Below are 16,317 nucleotides of genomic sequence, written 5' to 3'. Positions count from 1 at the left end.
CCAACATTCAAAACAACTCCGCCACCCAGCAAAAAGGTGGAGGGGTAGGTGAATAAACCGCCTCCCCCTTTTCCTGCCCCCCTCCCCTACACAGAAAATCCCAACTCCCACAGGCCTCTACTCTCGGCGCACCCCCAACAACCTGGCCAAAACTTCTCTGAGTTCTAACAAATACAGGTCCATCCCCATGCGGGAAAGGTGAACCCCATCATGCCTGAACAACACTGGCGCGTCGTACTTAATATCCTTGTGCCAAATACGGGAAAAACCCATATGTCTACAGAAACGCACCATCTCCACATTAATCTTGCAACGCGCCTTGTACACGGCCTGCGGCTTCACCGCACCCCTCCAAACTCTCCTTGGTAAGAGCTCAGTCCAAACCACCGTACACCCCGACCATGTCCTCCGCAACTCCGCCAAATCCCTCTGCATAGCCCGCATCAAAACCAACCCCGTCTCCTGCACCATATCATTCTCCCCCAAGTGGAGAACCAATACGTCGGGGCACCGTCCACCCGTCATCAGACCGTTCAGTGTCGTTATCAGCTCCCTCCATCTCATGCCCCCTCTCCCCAACCATACAACTTTAAACAATGCAGGATTGAACCCCAGGTTTTCACCAAAATAACTATCCTGTGCTTGTAACTTGGCCCTCTTCACAAACGAATGCCCCACAATCCATATCAACATGTCCCGGGCTAGGGGCCCCGCCACAGAACCTGAAACGAGAAACAAATGTAAATACATAGGTCACAGAAGCACCGCGCGTTCAGAGCATCTGTTCGCTGCGCACATACCACCAGTAACAATTGGAGGACCACCTCCCCAGATGCATGGTGTCCCCCTGCCGGCACCCCCTTCTATGCGCCTCCGACACCGCCCCAATACGGAACAAGTGCGTGGCATAATGTCTCCCGTCCACCCCCACCTTGCCCAAGGCTTTTTGCAACACTACTAACAACTGGGAACTCGTTGCCCCTCTCCCATCCACATATTGAAACACCAGCCCCTCTGCCATCACGCCCCCCTTCCAGCTCCAACCCCATCGCACCAGGCACACGGCCCCCTCCTCCGCTTTCCGCAACCCTACCCACGCCCCGACGCTCCTTTGATCCGTCTTGGACTTACGCAACCACAATCGTACCTCCTCCCGCCGCAACTGCACTTCCGTCCAACTCAACCCCTGACCAGATCTCGAACCCAGCAGCTCCGACACCCTGAAAGCCCCCGCAAACATCCATGCCATCAAGGTAGCAAACAGGCAAGCTTCCCTTCCATCCCTAAAAACGAAATGCAAAACCCCCACCACCTTCTTTAACATATCTTCTGACAGAGGCTACCGAAACGCCCCCGCCTGCCCGCATTCCCGGGCCCAACCCTCCAGCATCCGAGACCCAAGCTCCCCCCGCAGATGGGGCGTACCCCCACAACAGCTTGCCCATGAAGGCAATCCCCGCTAACTTGCCGCTATGGTAACCCGCGATAGACCCTTGCCGATCATGGCCAATATAAACTATACCACATCCTCCTGTCTTTCCAACCCAGGGGCCTCCAACACGCCCCCGAAGCCATAAACTCCCCCCATGCAGCCACATACGTTGTTTTCGTCGACTCCGCCAAGGATCCTAGAACCAGCTGCAACATCCTGTGTTGCCTATGTACCACATGTGCGGTGGCATCGACGTCGGGTACCGCTCCGCGTCCTTGGCTTACCCACGGAATCTCGCCCACTGCGAACGAGACAAAGCATCCGCAATGTCATTGTTAATTCCTGAGACATGCACCGCGCGAAACGCAATGTCGTGCTGCAGGCAGCCCAACACAAACACTCGCAGCAGCTTCAACACGTGCTCATAACTGGCAGACTGGCGATTCACCACCTGGACCACCGCCATGTTGTCCACGTTGAAAGTAACCCGTCTGTGGGCCAGCACTTCCCCCCACAGCCACATCGCCACCACCAAAGGGAAGAGTTCCAGGAACGCTATGCTCCCCCCCCAACCATTCAGGGGGCCACCGCTCTGCGCACCACTTCCCGGTCCAATAGAGCCCGAAACCTTCGCTGCCCGCCGCGTCAGAAAAATGTTTGACATCCCAAACCATGTCCTCCGCTCTTTGCATGAGGACCCCATTGAAATGCCGCAGAAAGAATTGCCACATCCGCAAATCCTCGTGAACGCCAGCCAACAACCGCACGTGGTGATGCTGGGGCCTCTGACCTGCCAAGGCTCTGCCCAACCTCTGGCAGAATGTCCGCCCAACGCGCACCACTCTACACGCAAAGTTAAGGTGCCCCAACAACACCTGAATTTCCAACACTGTTACTTTGTGTTTCACCACCATGACCTCCAGCAGCCCCAACATCTGCTGCTTCTTCTCCATTGGCAACCGTGCCTCCATCGAGACCGAGTCCAGCTCAATACCCAAAAATGACAGCGCCATGCCTGGCCCCACTGTCTTTTCCGGCGCCAATGGCAGCCCAAGGTCCTCCATGATCTCCTTAAACCTGTCCAGCGCCACCTGGCAGTCTGTGGAGTCAGGGGCCCCGACCAAGAAAAAGTCATCCAGGTAGTGCGTGACTCCTTGGTGACCCGTCCGTTCCGTAAAAAACCATTGCAGGAACGTACTAAAACATTCAAAAAGCGCGCAGGACATCGAGCAGCCCATCGGCAATGCCTTGTCCACATACCAGCGGCCATTAAACTGGATCCCCAGTAGGCAACAGTCGTCTGGGTGAACCGGAAGCAACCGGAAAGCCGACTTGATGTCACACTTAGCCATCTGCGCACCAGCGCCCGCCGCCACCACCAAGGCTATGGCCGCCTCCACGGAGGAGTAAGACACCGTGGTCTCCTGCTCATCAATGTAGTCGTTAAGCGAACCACCCTCCGGCCACGACAAGTGTTGGATAAGGCAAAACTGCCCTGCCTCCTTCTTGGGCACAACCCCTATGGGGGACACCATCAATTCCTCCAAAGGCCAGTCCTAAAAAGGTCCCGCCATGCGGCCCTCGTTGACCTCCTTCTCCAATTTGCACTGCATCACCTCCGGGTGCTCCCTGGCCGACCACAAATTGTCCGCCCATCTCCTCCGCCTAGGCCCCTCGTAGCCCAACCGAAACCCCTCCTGAAACCCGGTCCGCAACCGATCCGTGGCCCCTTTATCCGGGTAATTACGTAGGGCCTCTATCAAACAATCCACCCTAACCGGAGTACGAGCCCTTATGCCCAGACCCCTTACCTCTTCGACGCCGCCCGAGGGCTGTGCGCTTCCCGAGCGCGCATTCCCGGCCGAGCTCTGCTGACCCCTGTGTTGCTGGCCCGGGGGCCCCCAGCATCGTACCACTGGGTGTCCATATTTGCAGAAACCGGAACACTCGTGCTTAAAACGGCAATGTTCCCTGGCGCACGCCCCTTTATTGAAGTCCCAACAGGCACCCACCGATCCGGATTGGTTCTTAAACCCGGCCCCCACCCCTCCCCGGGTGGGGCGGCCCTGAAAGGGCTGATATATGATCAGTAAGCCACTGGCTGTGAATATGGTCTTACCCGACCTCGCCAATCCCATCGTATGTTGCCATAGATCGCAATCCAACTCACCCCACTTCGCCTCCAGGTCCCACGCCATCCGTGCCCGAAACTCCTCGTCGTACTGCGCCCACGCATAACCGCCCCCCGTGATCTGCGCCTTCCGAATGACGTCCATGTATTTAAACAAGGACACTGAATGCTCTGGAAGTTTCTCACAATAAACGCTCGCAAAAATCAAAAATGCTGCCGTCCAATTTTCTATCGTCAAAGGCACCCTCGGCCTCTTCTGCAGCTCGTACTCTTCCTCCTTCAAACCCTCTTTCGCCATTACCTCGCAATGCAACAATTTCAACGACTCCACATATTCCCCCTTCCATATCTTTTCCTTAGTGGACAACATCAAATGCGCCCCTAAAGGCTTCGTGACTCCCATATAGGGGAGATGCTTAATCTTTCATTCCTTGCTCTCCGGCTTTGCGGCGCCACCCGCCACATCCTGAGCCGCTTCCAGACCGCCCGAGCCCCCTCCGTACTCGCGCCGCCAGCTCCCAGCTGCCCCGACACCCCAGGCCCACCACTCGTCTTGCGATCCCCCTCCAATCCCTTCGCACCAGGCGCCAACGCGGCCTCGTCCGACCCCACACCCCGATCCACCACATACCTCCCTTTACGCAACCGATCATCCCCAACCCCCCCTTCCCCCACTCCAACTGAGACCATGCGCACCGTGCCCCCGCTCGTACCTGGTGCCAAGGAGTCCCCTTGCCGCTCTTCACCTCTCCGATCCGATGCCAGCCTCTCCCAAGATTGTGTCCGGGCCGTCGTTGCACCCAGGCCCCACGACACCTGCAAAAAACTACTAACACCATTATTGGACCCCCTGCCGCCCTCATCATCCCTTAGTTCCCCTTCCTCCGAACTGTCCCCGTCATCCACCAACTGCATCCCACCAAACACATAACTCTGGCCGGCCGGCGGCGCCGACTGCTCCCTGCCGGCCACCCGAACTCCCCCCTGCACCCCACTTAATACACAACAATCCTCTGTGCCGTTGCTCCACGTCCGCCGATGCTCCCCAAGCCGATGTGGCCCTGTGGGTGGAGGGGCCCGCGAGTCCACTTGGGGCCTTCTTGAGCCAGCCGCGACGTGCTCCCTCGCTGACTCCGGGCATGCCGCAAGAGGCTCAGCCCTCCCTTTGCCTTGGCGTCGCGGGGCTGCCCCCAGCCTTACCAAGTCCGCAGCCCCACGCTGACTTTCCCACTGCAAAAGAACGTACGTCTGGTGTGCCGGGCCCCTCTCTCTGCATGCCCCCCTGTGCCGCCCCCTCTCCCCCGCCCCCCAACCACCCCCCGCTCCCCTCGGCCTCCTCATCCTCGCTCCAAATTAACCCCCACCCCTCGCTCCGCACCCCCCTCATCTGAAGAAACCTCCCCCCTCACCCATTCTCCCTCCCTAGAAACCCCTTCCACTGCCTGCCCCCTCTGCTCAGCCATTCCCCCTCACCACAACAGCCCCACCCCCTCTCCTCCGTGCCCCTCCCTGCCCCATGACACGCTCCGGGCCTCCTGGACCCCCTCCTCCCAGGCCTCAAAAACGTCCAGGCCCTCCCACCCCCTCTCGCTTCCTCAGATTCCAAAACAAAGGGGAGACCCCTCCAGCCTACACCAGCTCCCCCCCTTCCTCCAGACCCCCCTCGGGCCCCTACCTCAACGCCTGCCTCCTCCAGCACGCCTGGGGCAAAACTCCTCTCCCCCCTCTGCCACCGTGCCCCCCCAGAGCCCCCCCTGTGGCTCTGTCCTCCCCTTTCGCCTACCTCTCTCTCTATCTGACGCAGCCCCGTGCGGGGCAGGTGATGGGCTCTCCACCCTCCCGCCCTGCCCCTTGCCATGTCTTTTCCCTTTGCCAGTCTCCCCTTTCTTTTCATCCCCCTTTGCCCGCCTGCCCCCCCTTCCCGCTCTGTCAGGACCGCTCCCACTTCCCCCACACCCGATCCCAAGGCCTTCCCACCCACTCCCCCCTTCCACTGCCCTCCCACCCCCTTCCTCGCCTGCTTTGCCCCCTTTCCGGAGGTCCCGCTCCGCTGCAGGGCCTCCCTGACCTCGCCTGACGGATTGAGGCGGCCGCGTGTCTCCCGACGCGGCCGCGCCTCCCTTTCCGGCACTCCCCCCACCCGCGGCCTCCTCCCGCCCGCCGCCCCATCCCCAGGCTGTCCGTCACTTACTACCAGAGGCCGCGGAGAGGAGCCGGTGGCAGCGCTCCTCTCCCGCGCCCCGAGCCCCGCCTGCACATCGCCTCCCGACCCCACCAGAGCCGCGCCCCTGGCATCCGGGCGGCCCTGGGGACCCACCTGCAAACGCGCCGTCTTGCGTGGCGGCGAGCAGGTGATGACCACCGCCGCCACACCCGCAGAAGCGTGCCGCACCGGGCGCGCCGCTCCCTGAGGACCCCCATAGGAGGTCCATCAGCCCTGCCACGTTCAGCAGGCGGATGGCCTCCAGAAGCCGGACATCGTCGATGGACGCCATCGTAATGAGGTAAGCAGCACCACAAAACGCTAGACAGAAAAAGCAAAAACCTAACTACCACGCTCCCAGCCACCAGGTCACCCGTACCTAAAATGGTGGCTGGGCAAGCGTGTAAACCCCTGATATAGCCCTTGGGCTTGAAACTGTCAATTTGTGCTGCCTTTGGGCTACTCCCAGGCAGCCCAACGCGGCGAAATGGACGCTCTCGCCCCCCTTCCCCCTCCCCAAACTGCCTGGGGGGCAGAGCTCGCGGCTCGGCTGCCCCTCAAACCCATCTTGCTGGAGACAGGTGGATTGCTTCGCCGCTGCTGCCCCACCTGAGTGGGAGAGGCAGAGAGGCCTTGCTTGCGGCTGGTTGGCGGAACCTCGTGGAGTCCCCAGAAAGGCCGTTAAAGGGGGAGCTACATGGCCAGTGTCACGGAAGAGGCCTGAACACTGAAGGGTGGTGGAATTGGCCCATGCTAGGGCGGGCACTCATCAGCTGCGGGTACCCCCCTGGCATCCGAAATAGAGGCAGACAGATAAGCGCTGCGGACCCTCCCCCACACCTAGCGGACTGGTAGGGGTGCGAAGGCCAGAGCAGGATCGAAATGGGGATGGGGCGCTGGGAGTCAGACTGTACGCACAGGAGGGCCCAGGGTCATCTTGCCTCACTTCACGCAGGCCCACTGCGTGGGCAAAAGAGGAGAAGTGTCTACGGGGCAGTTGGCCTGGGGCTGCGTGGTTGCTGCACCTATGGCATGAGGTCGGGGGCCGCTGGGGTTAAGGAGGCCCGCAAAGTAGACATAATGTAAGGTGCACTGGAGCGGGGCACTGGAGCGTCTGAATAGGAGCTGCCATCAACGTGAGAGCCAGATCCTCACCGGGGCGAGGCCCAGCAGGACTCTATAGGGGGGCCGATGATAAAATGGGAAGGACTATAGGTGGAACTGGCACATATACATATTTGAGTCTAAGACGCCCACCTGCCCGTAGCTCATGCATTAATGACCTTTGTATACTTTATTTTACTTTGTGGACTTATAAAGCGCAGGCGAATCATCCCCAAGGGGATCTCTGGTCGCTATAGGCGGAAGTAGGGAGGGCACACCCATCTAAAACAACCAAGTCTTTAGAAGTTTCTTACAACTGGGTAGCTCGCTGCAAGCCCTGATGTTTGATGGCAATTTATTCCAGTGGCTCGAGGCCAAATAATAGAAGGCTCTACCGCCCTTCCTTACCCTCTGTATCTTCTGAATACACAGAAGTTTGGCATTACTAGTTCTTAAGTGTCGGGCCGGTTGATACTGCCTGAGTTTGTTGCTGAGATAAACAGGGCCTTTCCCCTGTAATGATTTGAAAACAACACAGAGCATCTTAAAAATAGCTCATTTCCTCACCGGGAGCCAGTGTAACTGGTTCAACAGAGGGACCGATGGGGTCCGTGCCAGCTTGTTTAGGGCGAGGCGGGCTGCAGTGTTCTGCACTACCTACAGACGTGTTAGTAGGTCCTCCCTGGCTCCCACCAACAGCGAGTTACCATAGTCCAGCCTACTCACCAGGAGTGACTGGACAAGGGTTTTCCTCGCTGACAAAGGGATCCAGGAAAAAATTTCCTGAGCATTCTTAATGTGCCAAAACACGTGCCAGACACTGTCTTGACCTGCTTCTCCATAGATAATTCATCATCTATCCTGATGCCCAAATTCTTGGCCCATCTCCTGGGTGACGGACCTTCGCCCAACTCGGGCGGCCACCACTCAGGGGACCAGATTGTCTCAGCCTTCCCAAATAGCAGAATTTCAGTTTTTGAGGAATTGAGCTGTAAGAAATTCCTCCTCATCCAGACGGCAATACTAGACATGCAGCTTCGAAATTTCCGCTGGGTTGATATAAAATCTTCCTCAATGGGAACAATTAGCTGCATGCCATCCGCATAGGAAATAGTCTCAAACCCGTGGCCCCTGATGATGTCTGCTAGGGGTGTCACATATGCATTGAACAGGGTCGGACTAAGTACAGAACACTGCAGGACACCCCTGTGCACCCCTATTGTTTGTGATACAAATGAACCCAACTGGATACTCTGTGTCCGCCCCACTAGAAAGCTCTGGATCCACTCTAGAGCCTTACCCCTCACCCCAATCCCCCTCAGTCTGTCCAGCAGCAACCGGTGTGAGATGTTATCAAATGCTGCTGACAGATCAAGGAGGACTAGGATCACTGGAGTCCCTCCGTCTAATGTCATCCTGATGGTAACAGTGCAGCCTCCATGCTATGTGATGCACGGAATCCAGATTGAGAGGGATCCAGGAGATGATTCTGTTCCAGATAGTGGGACAGCTGTTGGTTCACTAGAGTTTCCAGAACCTTCGTGTATATCGGTACTATTGTGGCAACAAGGAGGTGGCGATACCAGTGAGGGTCAGTTTAAATATCGTTCAGGGGTCCCTGAAGCCACGAGTTATGATCATAGAAAATACGGCTTGACTACTCCCTGTGCCCAGGGGCCAGGGACTCTCTGAATGCTCAGGCTCACTAGAAAGAAGGTACTAGCTCAACATCGCATAGTGCCTCTCATACCCCCGATTAGGTTCCACAGTATGGGCAAGGATCGGCCACAAAGAGGTGGGGCAGCAAACAAAAATGGACCAATACACTGCGCCTGGGGCGGCGTCTAATCCAGACAAACAGCGTGAAGCCCCTGTGTTAGACACAGAGGCATTGCAGCCGGGACCTTCAGGGACACAAGTCCTTGCAGCCATAGAGGCCTCAAGCATTGCAGTCCAGACCAAAATTGACGTGATGGTGCTGGATATTGGAATGCTGGAGTCGATCTCCGTACAGTTGCTGAGAGATCCCTAGCTGCAGAACATAGCTCAACTAGAACAAGAAGTCACCACACTAAAAACAACGCTTGCTGAGTTAGCTGCAAAAACTGCCACACTAGAGGGTAGAGCTGAAGGCTCTAAGGGAGGTCGCTGAGGGGTAACCTTAGGTTTGTGGGATTCCCGGAAGGGGCTGAAGGCAGGACTCCGGAACTCGTCCTAGAACAGTGTGTCAGAAACACCCCTCCCTTGGCATAATTGTTAGCGTTCTTCGTGGTCGAATGGGCACAGCAGGTACTCATGCCGAAGCCTCCTGCGGGTGCGTCTCCCAGGACACTCATCGCCAAAGTACTTACCTATAGAGACAGAGACTGTATACTAACAGCATCCCGCCAAGAGTGAGACCCCCATATGAGAATCATGTCATTTGTATCTTCCCAGATTACATGAAATCAATACAACAACAAAGGGCATCCTTCGGTGGGGTAAAGCTAAAACTTAAGGTGATGCTCCTCCAATATGTGTTACTCTACCCAGTTAAACTAGAAGTGATACACAATGACCGTGCACAGTTTTTCACCACACCTGAGGCCACATGGGACTGGCTGGCAGTGCAAGGAGAGATAAGTGGGACCCACAGGGCTGCGGACAGATCGCGCGTACCAGGCTTGGGGGCGGCGAGGAGAGCCACTGGCAGAGGGGAAAGATCCAGAAAATCTTCAAAGTCGTCTCAGAGATTGGTGGCGCACCAGAATGGATCCCTGAAACTGGAGGCATTGGATGCAGGAGGCTGCAGCCTGATGCCTCCCTATGTAGATCCACTTGAGCAGTATGCAGACTGAGAGGCGGTGAGGGCACTGGTGGAGGCAGTCACGGCATCCAGTTCCGATGCCAGCATGGGTGGAATGGTGGAAGACACGCCACAACTCAACGAACATTGAACTGGTTATAACTCACAAATCTGAGTATAATTTTGAATGGGATCTTTGAACGGATCAAGGGTCCGAATGAATGTTATGCGACCGAGAATGTGTGGATGACTGAGCGAACACATTAGGCTGTCGGAAGGATTGAGACAGAAGATAGCTGAGCTGTCCACGATGGGCGGGGACGCGCCCTCCCACTCATTTTTCACTGTCCTTACTCTTTTATTATCTCTCTTTTCTTCACAGAGTTGTATTTCCTCTAGTTTCACATCTATCCCCTTCCCCCACTATTAAAGAGGTGTGCTGAGTGGTTGCAGTATAAATGTGTGACAGAATGCGATTGATGGTTGGGTGAGGAGTGTTTGGCGGTATGTATGAAGGTCAAGAGTTGAGTGGATTTGTTGTGGGACCCACGGCTGAAATTTTGAAAATGGATGACTGAATGTAAGGTGTATAGGTGATACATAGGAGCATTGATTAGCGCTGTAGATAGTAATAGCGCACTATTAGATCATCAAGGACATATAGGCTACAGATGTTGATGTGGATTTAATGTTTTTGTATACTATTTGGAATCGGGGTTGGGGGAAGGAGTGCTCAGGGGTTTCAGTACTTGGGAATGCACAATTTGTTGGGATGTCTACCCCGGAGGAGAGGAAACTTAAAATGTTGCAGAGGGGGAATAACCAGTTTTTAACAGCAGTGGCGGTGATGGACCAAATAGGGGCAATGTAGGGGCCGGGGACAGATAGCCAGTCAAATGGTACAATTTAAGACAATATTGGTATGGGTTGCACCCCAAGTCCTGTTCCAGTTGTACAATTACACAGCAGACATCAAAGGCAGGTACCTAATAATACATAGCTCACTAGATGGAAAGGAGGTATGTGTTGTCAACATATATGCCCCCAAAATAGAAGACGACTTTTTTTGGGGAGCTAGAAAAACTCCTCATTCTGCGTCCCTCCAAAATTGGGGGGGCGCGACGCAAGTTAGTAGCTGAACTAAAAGATGCGGAAGATGAGCTTTCCCGGTTGCAAGTTTTGCAAATAACGGCGGAACACAGTGACTCCCTGTTACAGGCCCACCACCGGGTGAGTGAAATATGGGACAGACTTGACTGTCTCACTAGGCGGGAATACCGCCAACTGTTGCACAAAGAGGGCGACAAATCGGGGAGACTTTTAGCATGGTTACTAAAGAGGGAATGTCCATCCACGTTGATCTTTACATTAAAGCACCCGGACGGGAGGATAATAAACACGCAGACAGGAATTAACAGCCAGTTGCACGAACATCTGGCCACAGTATACCTTGCGCCTCCCGAAAATACGGAGCTCATTGAACTCAGGTTCCTCAGGGGTATACCGCTTCCCAGTATTCCGGGAGAACAGACACAGGCATCAGGGGCCACAATCCAATTGAATGAACTAAACAAAGCTGTGCGGACAGTGGCCCGGTGCAAAACTCCAGGCCCGGATGGACTACCAATAGAACTCTACCAGACGTACAGTGATTCACTGCTTCCCAGATTGCTGGAGACGGTATACACCCGTTACAACGGATCTTTTACTCCGCAGACCCATTACAACGCGACCATTACTCCGCATACCATTACAACGCATTGCGCTGGGGGGCGCTCTAGGATAGGGAATAAGTATAATTTACTATCCAACACCTTCCCTAGGGTCCACGGGGACTGGAGTTAGAATAGTAAATTATACTTACCACTATCCAGCGCCCCAAGGCGCTATGCGTTGTAACGGTATGCGGAGTAAAAGTCGCGTTGTAATGGTCTGCGGAGTAAAAGTATGCGTTATAACGTCATACATCCGCTGGAGACCCTACAAAAGGCCTAGGAAAAGGGAATACTCTCACAATCTATAAGAGATGCCTGCATAGTCATGCTTCCGAAGCCAGGTAGGGATGTGAAAGATCCGGGCCGTATATACCTCTGTCAATGCTAGGAGTAGATGTAAAAAATACTGGCTAAGGTTCTAGCCGCTAATCTCAGCCGCGTGGTATCCCAGCTAGTCCATGAAGACCAGTGTGGATTTATACCAGGAAGGGGAACTCACATGAACATTCGCCGCCTCTGGCACGTGCTGCATTCACTGTCAGGCAGAGCAGATAGGGCAGCAGTGGTCGCACTCAATATGTAAAAGGTGTTTGATATTCTGAGGTGGAACTACTTGTGGGAGGGTCTCAGAGTAATGGGGCTAGGAGAAAAGTTCATTACCTAGGTGCAGCTATTATACCAGGGCCCGCGGGCCCACGTGTGCACAGGGGATCAAATATTGGAAAACATTACTATTGAAAGAGGTACCTGGCAGGGATGTCCTCTCTCCCCGTTGCTCTTCCCCATGGCAATAGAGTCATTGGCGTTCTGGTTGCAAAGAGATATGGACCAATGGGAAATTACAGTCGATGGCCGCAAGCAAGTGGTGTCCCTATATACGGAAGACAAGTTACTATATATCCGGCAGCCAGAAAAGGCAGTTGCGGCACTGTTTGGTGTATTGCACTCCTTTGGGCAATCATCGGGCCTCCACATAATCAACGCAAAATGGTCATCTTCCTGTTGGCCGCTCTAATGCAAGTGGCCATACAAGATCTCCCGCCGGTAGAGTTCAGCTGGAAAATTGATAATTTCTAGGACTTGGGCATACAGGTGACACATACGTCTGAGGATCAATATGCCCTAACTATGGGGACGGTAATCATGAACCTGACGGAGTCAATCCGGTTCTGGAACGAGCTACCCCTCTCCGTCATGGGACGGGTTGCATTGGTTAGAATGGTTATGCTGCCTAGGTGTCTATATGCTCTACAGAATACACTATGTCATATCCCAGATGCTACGATTGCTACCAAGAATAAATTGTTGGTCTCGCTGGTGTGGGCGGGTGGTCGTAGTAGGGTGAAATTAGACACACTCCAACTGGATGCCGGCATGGGTGGGTTGGGCCTCACGGATCTTAGATTATACTATTTAGCTGGACTGCTTCAATATGCAGCACAGAGTTCTAGAAAAATCCCTGTCCTTTACAAAGCCTATGTCATGGGGTTATTTAGTCAAATGAGTTATCATTTTCTGGGATAATCAACATCTAGTGATTTATCGTGTACATGAAACGTGTATTGTATATGTGTTCAATAAAAAAAGTTGTTTTAATATTCTAAGGATTACAGCTTGCATTTTAGGCAATGTGTTGTGCATTGAATTTTGCTAGCACTATTTTGTTTTATTATTTTTCTTTATATTCTGTCCATTATGCATATGCATTTTGTCCTTTGGATTCATTTTGTTTTGTTCTTTTATTTACCATAATTGATTTCTAGGCGGAAAGACGTGCAGAGTCCTGCTCAAACTTATCCTCCTTTCTTTATGAGATCAGGCTGGTTGGTGGAAAGAGCGGTTGGTGGAGGCACGGAGGACTAGGAGGCAATGTGAATATAGTCATTTATTTACCTGAGATGTACTAAATAATTTCTTCACTTTACTTACCTTCTGGTTGCCTTGGTGACAAGTGGATTGAGATTGTCAGAGAGAGGTTGTCTGGAGCAGTAGGGCTGCAGGGACCAATACAACCACAGAACCTTCGACCAGTCGCAGATGGGGGTATAGTGTGTTGCTGTATTTGGAAGCACCGCCACGCAGCAGGGCCTACTAAGAATCAGTGTGGTGTCTTCAGGGAAAGACAGAAGAGAGGCCCCCTCAAACAGGCGACCGACAGGCAGTGTTGGTGTGCCCCCACATGCATCACAGCGCTAGTCCAGAGATGGTGTGTGGCTCTGCAGGGGATTCCCATTCAGCCTCAGGACTAAGAATATCTGTTATATGTGAGACTCTCAGGTAGGCCCCATCATTTTACTTTATGCCTTGTTATGTCATATGGATTGTGCCACACTAAGAACAAGTAAAACAAATGATTACACAAATTCAGCAGGAGAGTGGTTAGGGTGTGGTATGTGGCTGTTGGTGCACTTTGGATCCCATGGTCACACATATATTATTAAACCATGGTGTAGTAGCACACAGACCTTTACAGACAGCACATTTTCCATTGAGATGGACACTAGGTTTGCACAGACATGCAGTTTTACTGATAAAACTATATAGCACACGGATGATAATGCATGGGAATTGGGTTTAACGAATATTTATAATGTGTATTACCAAGTAAAGTGCCTTGATTTGTTTTGATCACTTTAAAATTTGTTTCCATCCTACTTCAGAATTACAGAAAAAGTGCTTCATTTGTGCTTTCCTAACTGTTGATATATTTTGAATAATTTGTACAGTTTATTTACAGGTATTTACATTTTGTTGTGTATTATTAAAAATGACACCTCACAGCCTTTCCTTTCACACTCCCTTTACCCTAGCAGGATTGCCAGATAGTTCACATCACAAAATGTTCTCACTTTGCGGTCAGAGAAGGAAAAGTAAACACCAATCTCCACATTAAAAGAAAGACTTAACCTGATATTTGACCTGTCTTTGAAAGCACAGCAGATGTGATAAGACCAAAACGAAATATAAAGGTCACTTTATTGCTCACTCACGGTCTAAACTCCAGCATGGTTGGTTATTTTGGCGATGCTGCAGCAAATTTCACACCCCACCTTTCAGCGCCTATGGAAAAGAAGCACATTTACTGTGTTATGTTATTTGCATGCATTTTATGATTGCACCACAAAGTAATATTTGTCTCACTTCCACTTTATATGTGTAACAGAATAGCAGATAATGAGAACTATGATAGCTGACAACATGAATGTACAACTGTAAAAGTAACATTGAAAAAATGTAAAATGATTGCATGATTCTGGGATTTTGTATTGTGGATCCTTCAACATAGCACGTTTTGGATGGAATCTGCCATTTAAAGCACTTCGATTTCTTCCCTCTCTTACATACATCTAAATCAGCAGACTATATGAAGGAGAAGTGTTTTGCTGGAACTGACATATAGTGGGCAGAATTATATGTTGGTACACTATCAGCATTTTCATGGTCTGTTTGTACTGTTTTCATGAACCCTTGCTGCATCTAGAGACCAAGTAGCCTTTGTTTATGGTTCATTGAGTCTAAGTGACCCACATCAGGTTAACTAGTGATGCTGTTTTGGGTTAATAAAGTTTGGCCTGGTCAATGTATTATTTAATAAGGTTTGTGTTGGTTAATGGAAGTCTAACATGTTCCCTACCGGGTGGGATCTTTATAGAGTACTTGTTGCTTGTTTACCTGTGCAATATGTTTCTGCATTTTATTTATTCTGGTCAGTTTGCACAGCTGTCCATTGCATGCCATAAGGGGACTTTGGGGTATATTATCAAGGGATTTATCTCCGCTTTTTTGGCTTTAAAAGCCAAGAAAGCGGAGACAAAATTATCTCCCTATTACCTAGCTGTCGCTAACACCAGTTAGCGACAGCTAGTAGGAGAGAGCGACCATCTTGGGCCCCGCTTTGCATGTCAGAGAAATTTATCACTAATGACATGCAAAGTGGGCGTGCCAAGATGTTAGCGACTGGAAACAATCGCTAACATCGCTATCTCCTATTACCAACTTTTGGAGATATTCGCGCTAAGCGCGAATATCTCCAAAAGCTAACACCTGCCCTGAGCAGTTCTTAGCCATGTTATCCAATGGGAGGTGGATAACATGGCTAAGAGCATTTGCTCGGTAATGCATGAATATCGCTGACTTTTCAGCGATATTCATGCATTTCGGCCGATTTTTATCGCTTAGGACATAAACCTTGATAATATCAAGGCTCCTAAGCGATAAAAATCGTCGCTACACGGCGATAAAATTAGAGCCGCTAATCCAACATAGCGATAATTATCGCTAGTTGTTGGTAATATGCCCCTCTGTTCTCAGATTTCTCGGGGATTTCTCAACCATCTCCGCGGTGTATTTATCTAAGAAAGAGTGTTCGTTAATCATGGATTTGGTGTTTGAACAACCAGCACCTGCGTGATAAAGTTTTTGGGTGTTAAAGGATTTGAAGGAAACAATGGTGATTTTCTTGAAAATGTATTTACATTCTTGAAGCCATTCAAATGAAATCTATCCGTTCATTCCATGTTGTACAGGAAGAGTTTTCTACGTCCCTTCATTTTGTAGACTGACAATTACATAGTTCTGTTTCATGCAGTGCTATGCACCTGTGGAATGTTTTACATCTTGTTCTGCAAGGTTTTGAGTTGCATTTTAGTAAGAGGAATGTATGTAATGTTGTTTAACAATGTTTTGTAAATCACGTGGCTTTGCTGCCATGTTGTCCTTATGAGGAGAGTGAAGGTAGATTTGATGTATTTCCATGGATCCCGGGAGGGAATGGATTTCATTGTTAGATGTTGTGTTGTTAGTTCAAGGATAGCTGACTACATAGCATTCTGGAACAATGTTGAATGTATGTGAAAAGGGCCGCCTAATGTACTATATTGGGTGATTGTGTGATATATTTTGGCATTGGGTGTTGTTGGAAGCATAATGCTAGTCAACTACCAAGAC

Source organism: Lissotriton helveticus, chromosome 3_2, assembly GCF_964261635.1.
Source record: "Lissotriton helveticus chromosome 3_2, aLisHel1.1, whole genome shotgun sequence".
Classification (NCBI taxonomy): domain Eukaryota; kingdom Metazoa; phylum Chordata; class Amphibia; order Caudata; family Salamandridae; genus Lissotriton; species Lissotriton helveticus.
The sequence above is the reverse complement of the archived record's forward strand: the minus strand, read 5'-3'. Positions refer to the sequence as shown.